This window comes from Mesoplodon mirus (genome assembly GCF_964341445.2).
Source record: "Mesoplodon mirus genome assembly, chromosome: X".
Taxonomy (NCBI): Eukaryota; Metazoa; Chordata; class Mammalia; order Artiodactyla; family Ziphiidae; genus Mesoplodon; species Mesoplodon mirus.
The window spans coordinates 106,784,848-106,798,901 of NC_138981.1; the positions used below are offsets into that span (position 1 = coordinate 106,784,848).

The window sequence follows — 14,054 nt, forward strand, 5'->3', positions numbered from 1 at the left end:
GTCTCCTGGAGATGGAAGCCCACTCAGCAATGTTTTCATGGAGGCCAGAAGGTAAATGTGGCAGGTGTTGGTAGGTCCCCCCAGTATTTGCGAGGGTGGCACCACTCAGTGAGATTAGAGCATAGAGTTCAATCTGGGTACCAAGTTTAGAAACAATTAGCTCGGCTTGGTTCTGGTCTTAGGCTTCCTTGACTGCATGCCAGCATCCCCTCTGTGTACTTCACGGCCCCGAAGTTGTCCTAGAGAAATCCTGACTCTGAGGAAATTCAGCATGGTCTACACAAGATAACCAAATAACTAAATGGTTTAGTTAAAAAGTTTTTAAATTGGCAAAAAGGCCGCTTTTACTGGGTTTTCAAAGCAACTGGACAACTGACACGATCTGTTCTACTCTTCAGCTAGTAATGCCAATGTTTGGCACTCCCACCAGTAACTGCTACAGCAAGCTGATGGCAACACAGAGCTGAAGAAGGCTCTGGAAGACAGGGGTTTTGAAGTAGGTGGGAGGGAGGCCAAGGGGAGGGCTTTAAAAATTTGTTTTATTTATTTTAGTTTAGCTCAGTTTTCATTTCAGTGAGTCGTTTGTTTTGTTTTATTATAACTTTTTATGTGGAACTAGTCTGACTCACAAGAAGTTGCAAAAGTGGGGAATTCCCTGGCGGTCCAGTGGTTAGGACTCCAAGCTCTCATGGCCCAGGGCCCAGGTTCGATCCCTGGTCAGGGAACTAAAATCCCACAAGCCTCACAGTGCGGCCAATAAAATAAAATATGTAAATTGTTGGAGCTATTAAAAAAAAAAGAATGGGCTTCCCTGGTGGTGCAGTGGTTGAGAGTCCGCCTGCCGATGCAGGGAACACGGGTTCGTGCCCCGGTCCGGGAAGATCCCACATGCTGTGGAGTGGCTGGGCCCATGAGCCATGGCCACTGAGCCTGTGCGTCCGGAGCCTGTGCTCCGCAACGGGAGAGGCCACAACAGTGAGAGGCCCGCGTACAGCAAAAAAAAAAAAAAAAAAAAAAATTGATAAAAAAAAAAGAAGTTGCAAAAATGATACAGTAGCCGTGTAGTCTTCACCCAACTTTCAAGGAAAAGACTTTTCTTTTGGGTGAAGGGGGTCCAAGCATATCTGGAAGGAACCTTCTAAGTTCTTGGCTGAGACCCCCCCCCCCACTGCCATCCTCACCCTGTAATAAAAACAGGAGAAAAACAAACAAGTTTAATAACATGTATACCTCCTGTACACATGGGAGAGACCCAGGGGAACTCAGTAATTCTCTAAAAGGGCCCAAGCCACCACCTTATATACTATCTCCAACTAAAGACAAAAGATGTTGGGAGGAGGGAGCCAGTTATGGGAGGTGACCAGGCAAAGCACAGTAAACAAGGTTGTTATGCAGATTTAAGTCATTGCTTTCTCCATCAGCCTAAAATAATCTTTATACCAAAGAGGTATGTTTTGGGGTGGCAAATTCTTCTCCCCTTCAAATAAAAAAGGGGAAACTTTGAGAAGTATAAACAACTGTGGTTCTCGGGAGTCAGGAGACTGAATTAGCTGCTTGTCTATGCACCAGCCATCTCTTGTATTCGGGCCTTAGTTTTCTTATCTGTGAAAAGGGAGTGATATTTACCACTCTACACCACACACCTGTGTTAAGAATTAAATGAGATTACATATACAGGTACCTGGTGATGTGTAAAAATAATATTAGTAATTGTTGTTTTTAGATATCATTACTTTTTGCATTTTAGTTAGGCTTCTGAATGGGCCCATGTGTCAGATTCCAAGGACTGTAGCTTGGTGTATTAGATTTCTATCTGTAGGAATTGTCAACACAATCCTGAACAGAATATTAAATATCTGTTTAATGAGGTAGGGGAAAAAAACCAACATTAGGATTTGACTACATTAATAATAGTCGGACTAAATGGATTCACTAGCTATTCAACTAAACTTCATGTTCATTTATAATTTTTGTGGTCAAGGATTCCTTTAAATATCTGAAAGCTATATACTGTGTCCCCAGAAAAATGCACATAAGTACATAAATAAACATTTTAAACAAAATCTCAAGTGGGATCTGAAACTCAAACATGAAACCTTTAGGGGTCTTGAGTCCAATTTCAAAATCCTGGCTCAGAAAGACGATTTTAAAATTTTTTTGTTAAAATTATTTTTTGCTATTTAAAAAATTGAGATATAACTGACATATAACATTATATTAGTTTCAGGTTCAATATTTGTATATATTGTGAAATAATTACCACAAAAATCTAGTTAACATCCATCACCATATGTAGTTACAATTTTTTTTCTTGTGATGAAAACTTTTAAGATCTATTCTCTTAGCAACTGTCAAATATACAAAACAGTATTATTAGCTATAGTCACCATGCTGTACATTACATCCCCAGGACTTATTAATCTTTTAACTGGAGCTTTGCACCTTTTCACCCCCTTCATCCATCTCACCCACCCTTCACTACCTGCCTCTGGCAACCACCAATCTGTTCTCTGTATCTATGACCTCTTTTTTTTTTTTTTTTTTTGATTCCACATCTAAATGAGATCCAGAGTTTTTATCTTAGTGGCCTGCATGACTGCAAAGCCAGCATTCTCATTTCAGACTCTGGTTTTCCTTTGCTCAGTAATTTTGTGCACTTTGCTTTTTAAAATAACCTCCTTAACTTCTACCCCATTATAAAAGTGATATTTTTTCATTGGAGAAAAATTGGAAAATATAGAAATATACAAAGAAAATAATCACCTGTAATCCCATCCTTCAATGTGAATCATTGTTAGTACTTTGCAGCATTTCATGCCCACTTTTTTTTTGCATAATCTATGCCCATACAGTTAAAGAATACAATTAGAATTGTACTTAAAGTTTTGTGTCCTACTTTTTCAGCTAATATTTTGTCTTGAGCATTCTTCATGTTATTAAATATTCTTAAAATGTGGATTTTAGTGTTACATAATATCTTCTACATGATAAACATTTATTTTTCCTTTCTCCTATTGTTGGAAAGTAGAGTTTTTGTTTTCCATTTTTCTATCTTTCATGTTTTGTTGAACATTTTTGTAAATAAATATTTCCTTAATACAAAACCCTATAAGGGAAATTACGGGGTCAAATGATAACATGTTAAAGACTCCTGATGCAACTCGAGATATTACTTCATGGTGCACAAAGGTTTACAAATTTATGCTCTTATTAACTAGCAGTGGAAGAGTTCATCTCATTCCATCCTTACCACCACTGAGTATTGTCATTGTTAGTAAGCTTTTCCCAACATGAGAGTGGGAAAATAGTATGTTACTGTGGTTTAAATTTGCATTTATTTGGTTACTAATGAGGTTGAACCCTTTTAAACGTCTATTTGCCACATGTACGTCTTCTATGAATTGTCTGCTATTTTCAACGTCTTTTGGTTTCAGTTTCTTCATCAGCCAGCTGGGGCTAATGATATTTGCCATTAATTTTGAGCTTCTGCAAGAAAAAAAAAAAAAAAAAAAAGGACAGGAAATGTTCCATGCCATGAATTCCAGAAGACTCGTGATTAGATACTCCAATTATTTGGGAGGAAGTCTTGTCAGTTGCAGGGGTAGGTTTCATTCAGGGAATAGAGACACAGATTGGGAAACATGACTCTTTAACCATCTGTAGCCAATGTGTGCAGTGCCGTGGTGCATAAATACACAGTAAACTGCTGTTATCACCTAAAAGGTGATAGAGAAGCGCGTATTTCCTGTCTTTTGATACACAGGGCTTGGAAACCTATACGAAACCAGGTGTTCTTTCTTCTACTACCTTTCCTGTGGTTTTATAGCCACATATCTCTAACTGTAATACTGCTCATTTACAATAGCTGTAAAATATCCATGTACTCCCAGAGACGGTTGAAACTGTTACAATTTATGTTATAATGATAGTTAAAGAGCCAAAGTAACAAGTGATTTCCAGTTCAACTAAATTTGTGGTTTTATTTGTCTGATAGATTAAGTTTACTACTCAAGAACACATTTCTTAATAAAGTCATTACAGCTACACAAGCAGGGACCACTGTTAAAAATCCACTACAGGCACTTCCCTGATGGCACAGTGGTTAAGAATCTGCCTGCCAATGCAGGGGACACGGGTTCGAGCCCTGGTCTGGGAAGATCCCATATGCCACGGAGCAACTAAGCCCGTGCACCACAACTACTGAGCCTGCGCTCTAGAGCCTGCGAGCCACAACTACTGAATCCCGCGGGCCTACAGCCCGTGCCCCGCAGAAAGAGAAGCCACCGCAATGAGAAGCCAATGCACCACAATGAAGAGCAGCCCCTCTTGCTGCAACTAGAGAAAGCCTGTGCACAGCAACGAAGACCCAATGCAGCCAAAAATAAATAAATAAATAAACAAATAAAATTTAAAAAAAAATCCACTACAAAGCGAGCAGAAGAAAACTCTGGCTAATGTTCTTTCCCTGCCTGTCAAGACTTCTGCAACCATGCTTCTGTTTCTGGATAATGCACTCGGATATTCAGATGTTGCTGAAACGCTAGGGTTTTTTTTTTGTTTTTTTTGTTGTTGTTGTTTTTGCGGTACGCGGGCCTCTCACCGTCGTGGCTTCTCCCGTTGTGGAGCACAGGGTCCGGATGCGCAGGCCCAGCGCCCATGGCCCATGGGCCCAGCCGGTCCACAGCATGTGGGATCCTCCCGGACCGGGGCACGAACCCGTGTCCCTGCATTGGCAGGCGGACTCTCAACCACTGCACCACCAGGGAAGCCCTGAAACACTAGTTTTAAAGTCAGGTTTGGAAGATAATGTAAAATTTGGCTAAGAGCTGAAAGGGGGTGAAGGAATTGAAGATGCCACAGCCCCCCACCCTGTGAGTCTCCTATGGAACCCACATGTGAGAAGGCTGAGAGAAAGAATGCTAGGCTGACCACCTCTGACTGCTGGGGTCATGAGCAAGGGTGGGAAAGCAACACGTTCATACAAACTCTTGTTTGCCTGAAAGACAATAATAGCCCTTGACCTAAGTGTGGGTCATCAATCCTTATTTTGGCTCTTCCTCCAAACAATCTATACCAATCTTTGCCCTGGAAAAGAGAGGGGCAAAGAAAAGGTTGACATTTGAGAATAGCCCCAAGTTAAAAAGAGTCTCTTTGGACATTGAGCAAGACACTTGAGTTTGGCAACTGATGAGTTGTATGTTGGGGTAAGAAAGTTGGACTTGGTAATTTTTTTAATAGGGAAAGTATTTATGCTTTAATTTATTCTTTGGTTTTCTTTAGGCTTTTTTTTTTAGCTTTGCTGAAGAGAAGTAAAGAGAAGGGCTTGCTTTTTTGTTCACACTTCGACCAGAAAGGAAAGAGGAAAGAGCATGCACTGGGGAGCCATGGGTTGTGTTGCCAGCAGAAATCAAAGTGCCTGTGAAGGGTGGGTACAGGCAGAAGCTCCAAAGAAAAGTGTCCTCTGCCTCCCCTCACATCCTTTCCTTGCTCTTTCCTAGGAGTTTGAGTTTTAATTGCTTAAGAGAAAGTCCTTTCAACCCCTTGCAATTTGAGATTCATTCAATTAGTAGGATAAAGATATATTAGGTTGATAATATATAAAGACATATTAGGTTGATATATAGATATATAAGATATATAAATATAAAGATATATAAATATCCATAGGCAGCTGCTGATATTTGATTGTTTTGGGCCTACCAAAAGGGCAGTTTCCTATGGTTCAACCCAATACACACACACACACACACACACACACACACACAATGTGCTAAACTCTAAGCTCCAATCACGGCAGTTGATTTTCTTCAGAATAAAGGAGGAGAAGGCTGAATTTTCAAGGATGCTGTCTAGCATTTCAACTCACAAGGCAACTGAGGTACCTGTTTGATTTTTGCTGAAGAAGTTGAAAGGTGAATAAGTGAGATGGGCCAAATAACCACGTTACAGTTTGGGAGATGCACTGCACTTAATTTCCATGAAGCTGTGAGAATGGACAGAATCACAGCTGCTTTTACATTGGTGCCCGCTACTCTATGCTCACTGGTTTCAAGGTAATTAGTACGTGATTTTTAGAAATCGAGCAATACAATTCTACAGATTTTATGTTTTACTGATATTGCTACGCTGACAATCAAAACCGACTTAGGCTTGCTTCTGTTTCACAGAGTTGCCTACAAATGAACAGGGCATGTATGCAGTGTTAACATCAGCCTCCACTGCTCCACCGGGAATTTCTTTATACCTGTTTTTCTTTTTTCCTCCCAAGGCACTCTCTTTACCTTGCGAGCCCACAGAATCTTAGTGCCAGAAGGAATCTTACGACATGGGCTATTGACCTGGACTGCCTGGGTTCAAATCCTGTGTCATCATTTACTAGCTGTGTGCCCTCTGTATGCCTTGGTTTCTTTATCTGTAAAGTGAGAATGTTAATAAGAAAACACACCTGAGGGCTTCCCTGGTGGCAAAGTGGTTGAGAGTCCGCCTGCCGATGCAGGGGACACGGGTTCGTGCCCCGGTCCAGGAAGATCCCACATGCCGCGGAGCGGCTGGGCCCGTGGGCCATGGCCGCTGAGCCTGCGTGTCCGGAGCCTGTGCTCCACAATGGGAGAGGCCACAACAGTGAGAGGCCCGCGTACCGCAAAACAAACAAACAAAAAAACACACCTGATAAGGTGTTATGAGTAATAAATGAGTTAATATATGGCCATACACAGATAAGATTTCAATGAATGTTAGTTGCTATGATTATGATTAATGGTAATAATACTACTAGTCATAATCATAGAGATTGTATAGCTCATATCCCTCATTTTATAGATGGGAAAAGTGGTGTAAAGTTATGGGCGTACCAGTTCTTCTTCAAAACCTTACGCATTCCTCTCACTTGATTTCTGCCATACCATTTAACTTGGACACTTTGTGCACTAAAATAATTTGCTCTTGTTTAATTACTTTCCCGTTGGCAAATTCATCTGGGTAACCGTACAACAGGCATTTAAAAATTTTAATACCAAATCATTAATGCTTATATACAAGTGAAATAGTGTGTGAAATAATACTTTCTGTCTAGCTATCTTTGTGGAGTTCACCCAAGATTAACAAATATAGTAATTTGTTAAATTTACAAATCACAGTAAATTTCTGTGATTTGAAGGCCGCAAGAATCCCCAAAAACCAACACTGCCCAGTGGCCTTGATTCCTTAAATCTCCTGTCTCCAGGTGACTCCTTAGGGGTAAATGCACTGTTACTTGGGACTGACAGCCACAGATATATTTTATTTTATTTTTTTATTTTTTTATTTTTTTTGATTTTAGCTATTTATTTATTTATTTATTTATTTTAATTTTTTTTTTATTTTTTTGCTTTATAACAAATTTAATCAGTTATACATATACATATGTTTCCATATCCCCTCCCATTTGCGTCTCCCTCCCACCCTCCATATCCCACCCCTCCAGGCGGTCACAAGGCACCAAGCTGATCTCCCTGTGCTATGCGGCTGCTTCCCACTAGCTATCTACCTTACGTTTGGTAGTGTATATATGTCCATGCCGCTCTTTCACTTTGTCACAGCTTACCCTTCCCCCTCCCCATATCCTCAAGTCCATTCTCTAGTAGGTCTGTGTCTTTATTCCTGTCTTACCCCTAGGTTCTTCATGACATTTTTTTTTTCTTAAATTCCATATATATGTGTTAGCATACAGTATTTGTCTTTCTCTTTCTGACTTACTTCACTCTGTATGACAGACTCTAGGTCTATCCACCTCATTACAAATAGCTCAATTTCATTTCTTTTTATGGCTGAGTAATATTCCATTGTATATATGTGCCACATCTTCTTTATCCATTCATCCGATGATGGACACTTAGGTTGTTTCCATCTCCGGGCTATTGTAAATAGGGCTGCTATGAACATTTTGGTACATGTCTCTTTTTGAATTATGGTTTTCTCAGGGTATATGCCCAGTAGTGGGATTGCTGGGTCATATGGTAGTTCTATTTGTAGTTTTTTAAGGAACCTCCATACCGTTCTCCATAGCGGCTGTACCAATTCACATTCCCACCAGCAGTGCAAGAGTGTTCCCTTTTTTCCACACCCTCTCCAGCATTTATTGTTTCTAGATTTTTTGATGATGGCCATTCTGACTGGTGTGAGATGATATCTCATTGTAGTTTTGATTTGCATTTCTCTAATGAGTAAAGATGTTGAGCATCCTTTCATGTGTTTGTTGGCAGTCTGTATATCTTCTGTGGAGAAATGTCTATTTAGGTCTTCTGCCCATTTTTGGATTGGGTTCTTTGTTTTTTTGTTATTGAGCTGCATGAGCTGCTTATAAATTTTGGAGATTAATCCTTTGTCAGTTGCTTCATTTGCAAATATTTTCTCCCATTCTGAGGGTTGTCTTTTGGTCTTGTTTATGGTTTCCTTTGCTGTGCAAAAGCTTTTAAGTTTCATTAGGTCCCATGTGTTTATTTTTGTCTTTATTTCCATTTCTCTAGGAGGTGGGTCAAAAAGGATCTTGCTGTGATTTATGTCATAGAGTGTTCTGCCTATGTTTTCCTCTAAGAGTTTGATAGTGTCTGGCCTTACATTTAGGTCTTTAATCCATTTTGAGCTTATTTTTGTGTATGGTGTTAGGGAGTGATCTAATCTCATACTTTTACATGTCCCTATCCAGTTTTCCCAGCACCACTTATTGAAGAGACTGTCCTTTCTCCACTGTACATTCCTGCCTCCTTTATCAAAGATAAGGTGACCATATGTCCGTGGGTTTAACTCTGGGCTTTCTATCCTGTTCCATTGATCTATCTTTCTGTTTTTGTGCCAGTACCATACTGTCTTGATTACTGTAGCTTTGTAGTATAGTCTGAAGTCAGGGAGCCTGATTCCTTCAGCTCCATTTTTCGTTCTCAAGATTGCTTTGGCTATTCGGGGTCTTTTGTGTTTCCATACAAATTGTGAAATTTTTTGTTCTAGTTCTGTGAAAAATGCCAGTGGTAGTTTGATAGGGATTGCATTGAACCTGTAGATTGCTTTGGGTAGTAGAGTCATTTTCACAATGTTGATTCTTCCAATCCAAGAACATGGTACATCTCTCCATCTATTTGTATCATCTTTAATTTCTTTCATCAGTGTCTTATAATTTTCTGCATACAGGTCTTTTGTCTCCTTAGGTAGGTTTATTCCTAGATATTTTATTCTTTTTGTTGCAATGGTAAATGGGAGTGTTTCCTTGATTTCACTTTCAGATTTTTCATCATCAGTATATAGGAATGCCAGAGATTTCTGTGCATTAATTTTGTATCCTGCAACTTTACCAAATTCATTGATTAACTCTAGTAGTTTTCTGGTAGCATCTTTTGGATTCTCTATGTATAGTATCATGTCATCTGCAAACAGTGACAGCTTTACTTCTTCTTTTCCAATTTGGATTCCTTTTATTTCCTTTTCTTCTCTGATTGCTGTGGCTAAAACTTCCAAAACTAGGTTGAATAAGAGTGGTGAAAGTGGGCAACCTTGTCTAGTTCCTGATCTTAGTGGAAATGGTTTCAGTTTTTCACCATTGAGGACGATGCTGGCTGTGGGTTTGTCATATATGGCCTTTATTATGTTGAGGAAAGTTCCCTCTATGCCTACTTTCTGCAGGGTTTTTATCATAAATGGGTGTTGAATTTTGTCGAAAGCTTTCTCTGCATCTATTGAGATGATCATATGGTTTCTCTCCTTCAATTTGTTAATATGGTGTATCACGTTGATTGATTTGCGTATATTGAAGAATCCTTGCATTCCTGGAATAAACCCCACTTGATCATGGTGTATGATCCTTTTAATGTGCTGTTGGATTCTGTTTGTTAGTATTTTGTTGAGGATTTTTGCATCTATGTTCATCAGTGATATTGGCCTGTAGTTTTCTTTCTTTGTGACATCCTTGCCTGGTTTTGGTATCAAGGTGATGGTGGCCTCGTAGAATGAGTTTGGGAGTGTTCCTCCCTCTGCTATATTTTGGAAGAGTTTGAGAAGGATAGGTGTTAGCTCTTCTCTAAATGCTTGATAGAATTCGCCTGTGAAGCCATCTGGTCCTGGGCTTTTGTTTGTTGGAAGATTTTTTATCACAGTTTCAATTTCAGTGCTTGTGATTGGTCTGTTCATATTTTCTATTTCTTCCTGATTCAGTCTTGGCAGGTTGTGCATTTCCAAGAACTTGTCCATTTCTTCCAGGTTGTCCATTTTATTGGCATAGAGTTGCTTATAGTAATCTCTCATGATCTTTTGTATTTCTGTAGTGTCAGTTGTTACTTCTCCTTTTTCATTTCTAATTCTATTGATTTGAGTCTTCTCCCTTTTTTTCTTGATGAGTCTGGCTAATGGTTTATCAATTTTGTTTATCTTCTCAAAGAACCAGCTTTTAGTTTTATTGATCTTTGCTATCGTTTCCTTCATTTCTTTTTCATTTATTTCTGATCTGATTTTTATGATTTCTTTCCTTCTGCTAACTTTGGGATGTTTTTGTTCTTCTTTCTCTAATTGCTTTAGGTGCAAGGTTAGGTTGTTCATTCGAGATGTTTCCTGTTTCTTAAGGTGGGATTGTATTGCTATAAACTTCCCTCTTAGAACTGCTTTTGCTGCATCCCATAGGTTTTGGGTCGTCGTGTCTCCATTGTCATTTGTTTCTAGGTATTTTTTAATTTCCTCTTTGATTTCTTCAGTGATCACTTCGTTATTAAGTAGTGTATTGTTTAGCCTCCATGTGTTTGTATTTTTTACAGCTCTTTTCCTGTAATTGATATCTAGTCTCATAGCATTGTGGTCGGAAAAGATACTTGATACAATTTCAATTTTCTTAAATTTACCAAGGCTTGATTTGTGACCCAAGATATGATCTATCCTGGAGAATGTTCCATGAGCACTTGAGAAAAATGTGTATTCTGTTGTTTTTGGATGGAATGTCCTATAAATATCAATTAAGTCCATCTTGTTTAATGTATCATTTAAAGCTTGTGTTTCCTTATTTATTTTCATTTTGGATGATCTGTCCATTGGTGAAAGTGGGGTGTTAAAGTCCCCTACTATGATTGTGTTACTGTCGATTTCTCCTTTTATGGCTGTTAGTATTTGTCTTATGTATTGAGGTGCTCCTATGTTTGGTGCATAAATATTTACAATTGTTATATCTTCTTCTTGGATCGATCCCTTGATCATTATGTAGTGTCCTTCTTTGTCTCTTCTAGTAGTCCTTATTTTAAAGTCTATTTTGTCTGATATGAGAATTGCTACTCCAGCTTTCTTTTGGTTTCCATTTGCATGGAATATCTTTTTCCATCCCCTTACTTTCAGTCTGTATGTGTCTCTAGGTCTGAAGTGGGTCTCTTGTAGACAGCATATAGATGGGTCTTGTTTTTGTATCCATTCAGCCACTCTGTGTCTTTTGGTGGGAGCATTTAGTCCATTTACATTTAAGGTAATTATCGATATGTATGTTCCTATTCCCATTTTCTTAATTGTTTTGGGTTCATTATTGTAGGTCTTTTCCTTCTGTTGTGTTTCTTGCCTAGAGAAGTTCCTTTAGCATTTGTTGTAAAGCTGGTTTGGTGGTGCTGAACTCTCTCAGCTTTTGCTTGTCTGTAAACGTTTTAATTTCTCCATCAAATCTGAATGAGATCCTTGCTGGGTAGAGTAATCTTGGTTGCAGGTTTTTCTCCTTCATCACTTTAAGTATGTCCTGCCACTCCCTTCTGGCTTGTAGAGTTTCTGCTGAGAGATCAGCTGTTATCCTGATGGGGATTCCCTTGTGTGTTATTTGTTGTTTTTGCCTTGCTGCTTTTAATATGATTTCTTTGTGTTTAATTTTTGACAGTTTGATTAATATGTGTCTTGGCGTATTTCTCCTTGGATTTATTCTGTATGGGACTCTCTGTGCCTCCTGGACTTGATTAACTATTTCCTTTCCCATATTAGGGAAGTTTTCAACTATAATCTCTTCAAATATTTTCTCAGTCCCTTTCTTTTTCTCTTCTTCTTCTGGAACCCCTATAATTCGAATGTTGGTGCGTTTAATGTTGTCCCAGAGGTCTCTGAGACTGTCCTCTGTTCTTTTCATTCTTTTTTCTTTATTTTGCTCTGCAGCAGTTATTTCCACTATTTTATCTTCCACCTCACTTATCCGTTCTTCTGCCTCAGTTATTCTGCTATTGATCCCATCTAGAGTATTTTTTATTTCATGTATTGTGTTTTTAATCGATGCTTGATTCATCTTTAGTTCTTCTAGGTCCTTGTTAACTGTTTCTTGCATTTTGTCTATTCTATTTCCAAGATTTTGGATCTGGGAAATAGAATCTTGGATCATCTTTACCATCATTATTCTGAATTCTTTTTCAGGTAGACTGCCTATTACCTCTTCATTTGTTAGGTCTGGTGGGTTTTTATCTTGCTCTTTCTCCTGCTGTGTGTTTTTCTGTCTTCTCATTTTGCTTATGTTACTGTGTTTGGGGTCTCCTTTTTGCAGGCTGCAGGTTCGTAGTTCCTGTTGTTTTTGGTGTCTGTCCCCAGTGGCTAAGGTTGGTTTAGTGGGTTGTGTAGGCTTCCTGGTGGAGGGGACTAGTGCCTGTGTTCTGGTGGATGAGGCTGGATCTTGTCTTTCTGGTGGGCAGGTCCACGTCTGGTGGTGTGTTTTGGGGTGTCTGTGGACTTTTTATGATTTTAGGCCACCTCTCTGCTAATGGGTGGCGTTGTGTTCCTGTCTTGCTAGTTGTTTGGCTCAGGGTGTCCAGCACTGTAGCCTGCTGGTCGTTGAGTGAAGCTGGGTGCTGGTGTTGAGATGGAGATCTCTGGAAGATTTTCGCCGTTTGATATTATGTGGAGCTGGGAGGTCTCTTGTGGACCAGTGTCCTGAAGTTGGCTCTCCCACCTCAGAGGCACAGCACTGACTCCGGGCTCCTCAATTTGGGATGATGTGTTGTCTATTCATGTATTCCACAGATGCAGGGTACATCAAGTTGATTGTGGAGCTTTAATCCGCTGCTTCTGAGGCTGCTGGGAGAGGTTTCCCTTTCTCTTCTTTGTTCTCACAGCTCCTGGGTCTCAGCTTTGGATTTGGCCCCGCCTCTGCGTGTAGGTCGCTGGAGGGCGTCTGTTCTTCGCTCAGATAGGACAGGGTTAAAGGAGCAGCCGCTTCGGGGACTCTGGCTCACTCAGGCCGGGAGGGAGGGAGGGGCACGGAGTGCGGGGTGAGCCTGCAGCGGCAGAGGTCGGCGTGACGTTGCACCAGCCCGAGGCGCGCCGTGCGTTCTCCCAGGGAAGCCGCCCCTGGATCCCGGGACCCCGGCAGTGGCGGGCTGCACAGGCTCCCGGAAGGGCGGTGTGGGCAGTGACCTGCGCTCGCACACAGGCTTCTTGGCGGCGGCAGCAGCAGCCCCAGCGTCCCACGCCTGTCACTGGGCTCCGCGCTTTCAGTCGCGACTCGCGCCCGTCCGTGGAGCCCCTTTAAGCAGCGTTCTTAATCCCCTCTCCTCGCGCACCAGGAAACCAAGAGGGAAGAAAAAGTCTTTTGCCTCTTCGGCAGCTCCAGAGTTTTCCCGGACTCCCTCCCGGCTAGCTGTGGCACATTAGCCCCCTTCAGGCTGAGTTCTCGCCGCCAGCCCCAGTCCTCTCCCTGCGCTCTGACCGAAGCCCGAGCCTCAGCTTCCAGCGCTGCGCGCCCCGGCGGGCAAGCAGACAAGCCTCTCGGGCTGGTGAGTGCCGCTCGGCACCGATCCTCCCACAGATATATTTTAAAAGTAGATGAATCTATCTGCAAGCAGGCTCCTTATCTAAATTTTCACAAAATGAAACCCTCCAGCAAACCTAGGGAGAAGGAAGTTAAAAGTGTGAAGCAAACACATTTTCTGAGAAAGGAAGGAGACGCTGGAACCCTCTTGGCTGTCTCCCACATTCCCCATCATTTGTCAGCCTGGGACCTTGTGTTTCACCTGGGCTTGTTCCCCCTTTCAGAGCTCAGCTCGCGTATGAACAGTCACATGTTGCATTTCAAAACAAATCTACCCTGTTCTCAG

The 14,054-nt window shown here is 40.9% G+C and overlaps 1 protein-coding gene across 3 annotated transcripts in view; it reads right to left on the reverse strand.

Moving 5' to 3' along the window:
* TENM1 (teneurin transmembrane protein 1) overlaps positions 1–14,054 on the reverse strand; it is a gene marked incomplete at both ends in the record, with an annotated part of 603,322 nt that overhangs the window by 16,580 nt on the left and 572,688 nt on the right. The gene's annotated exons all lie outside the window — the stretch shown is intronic.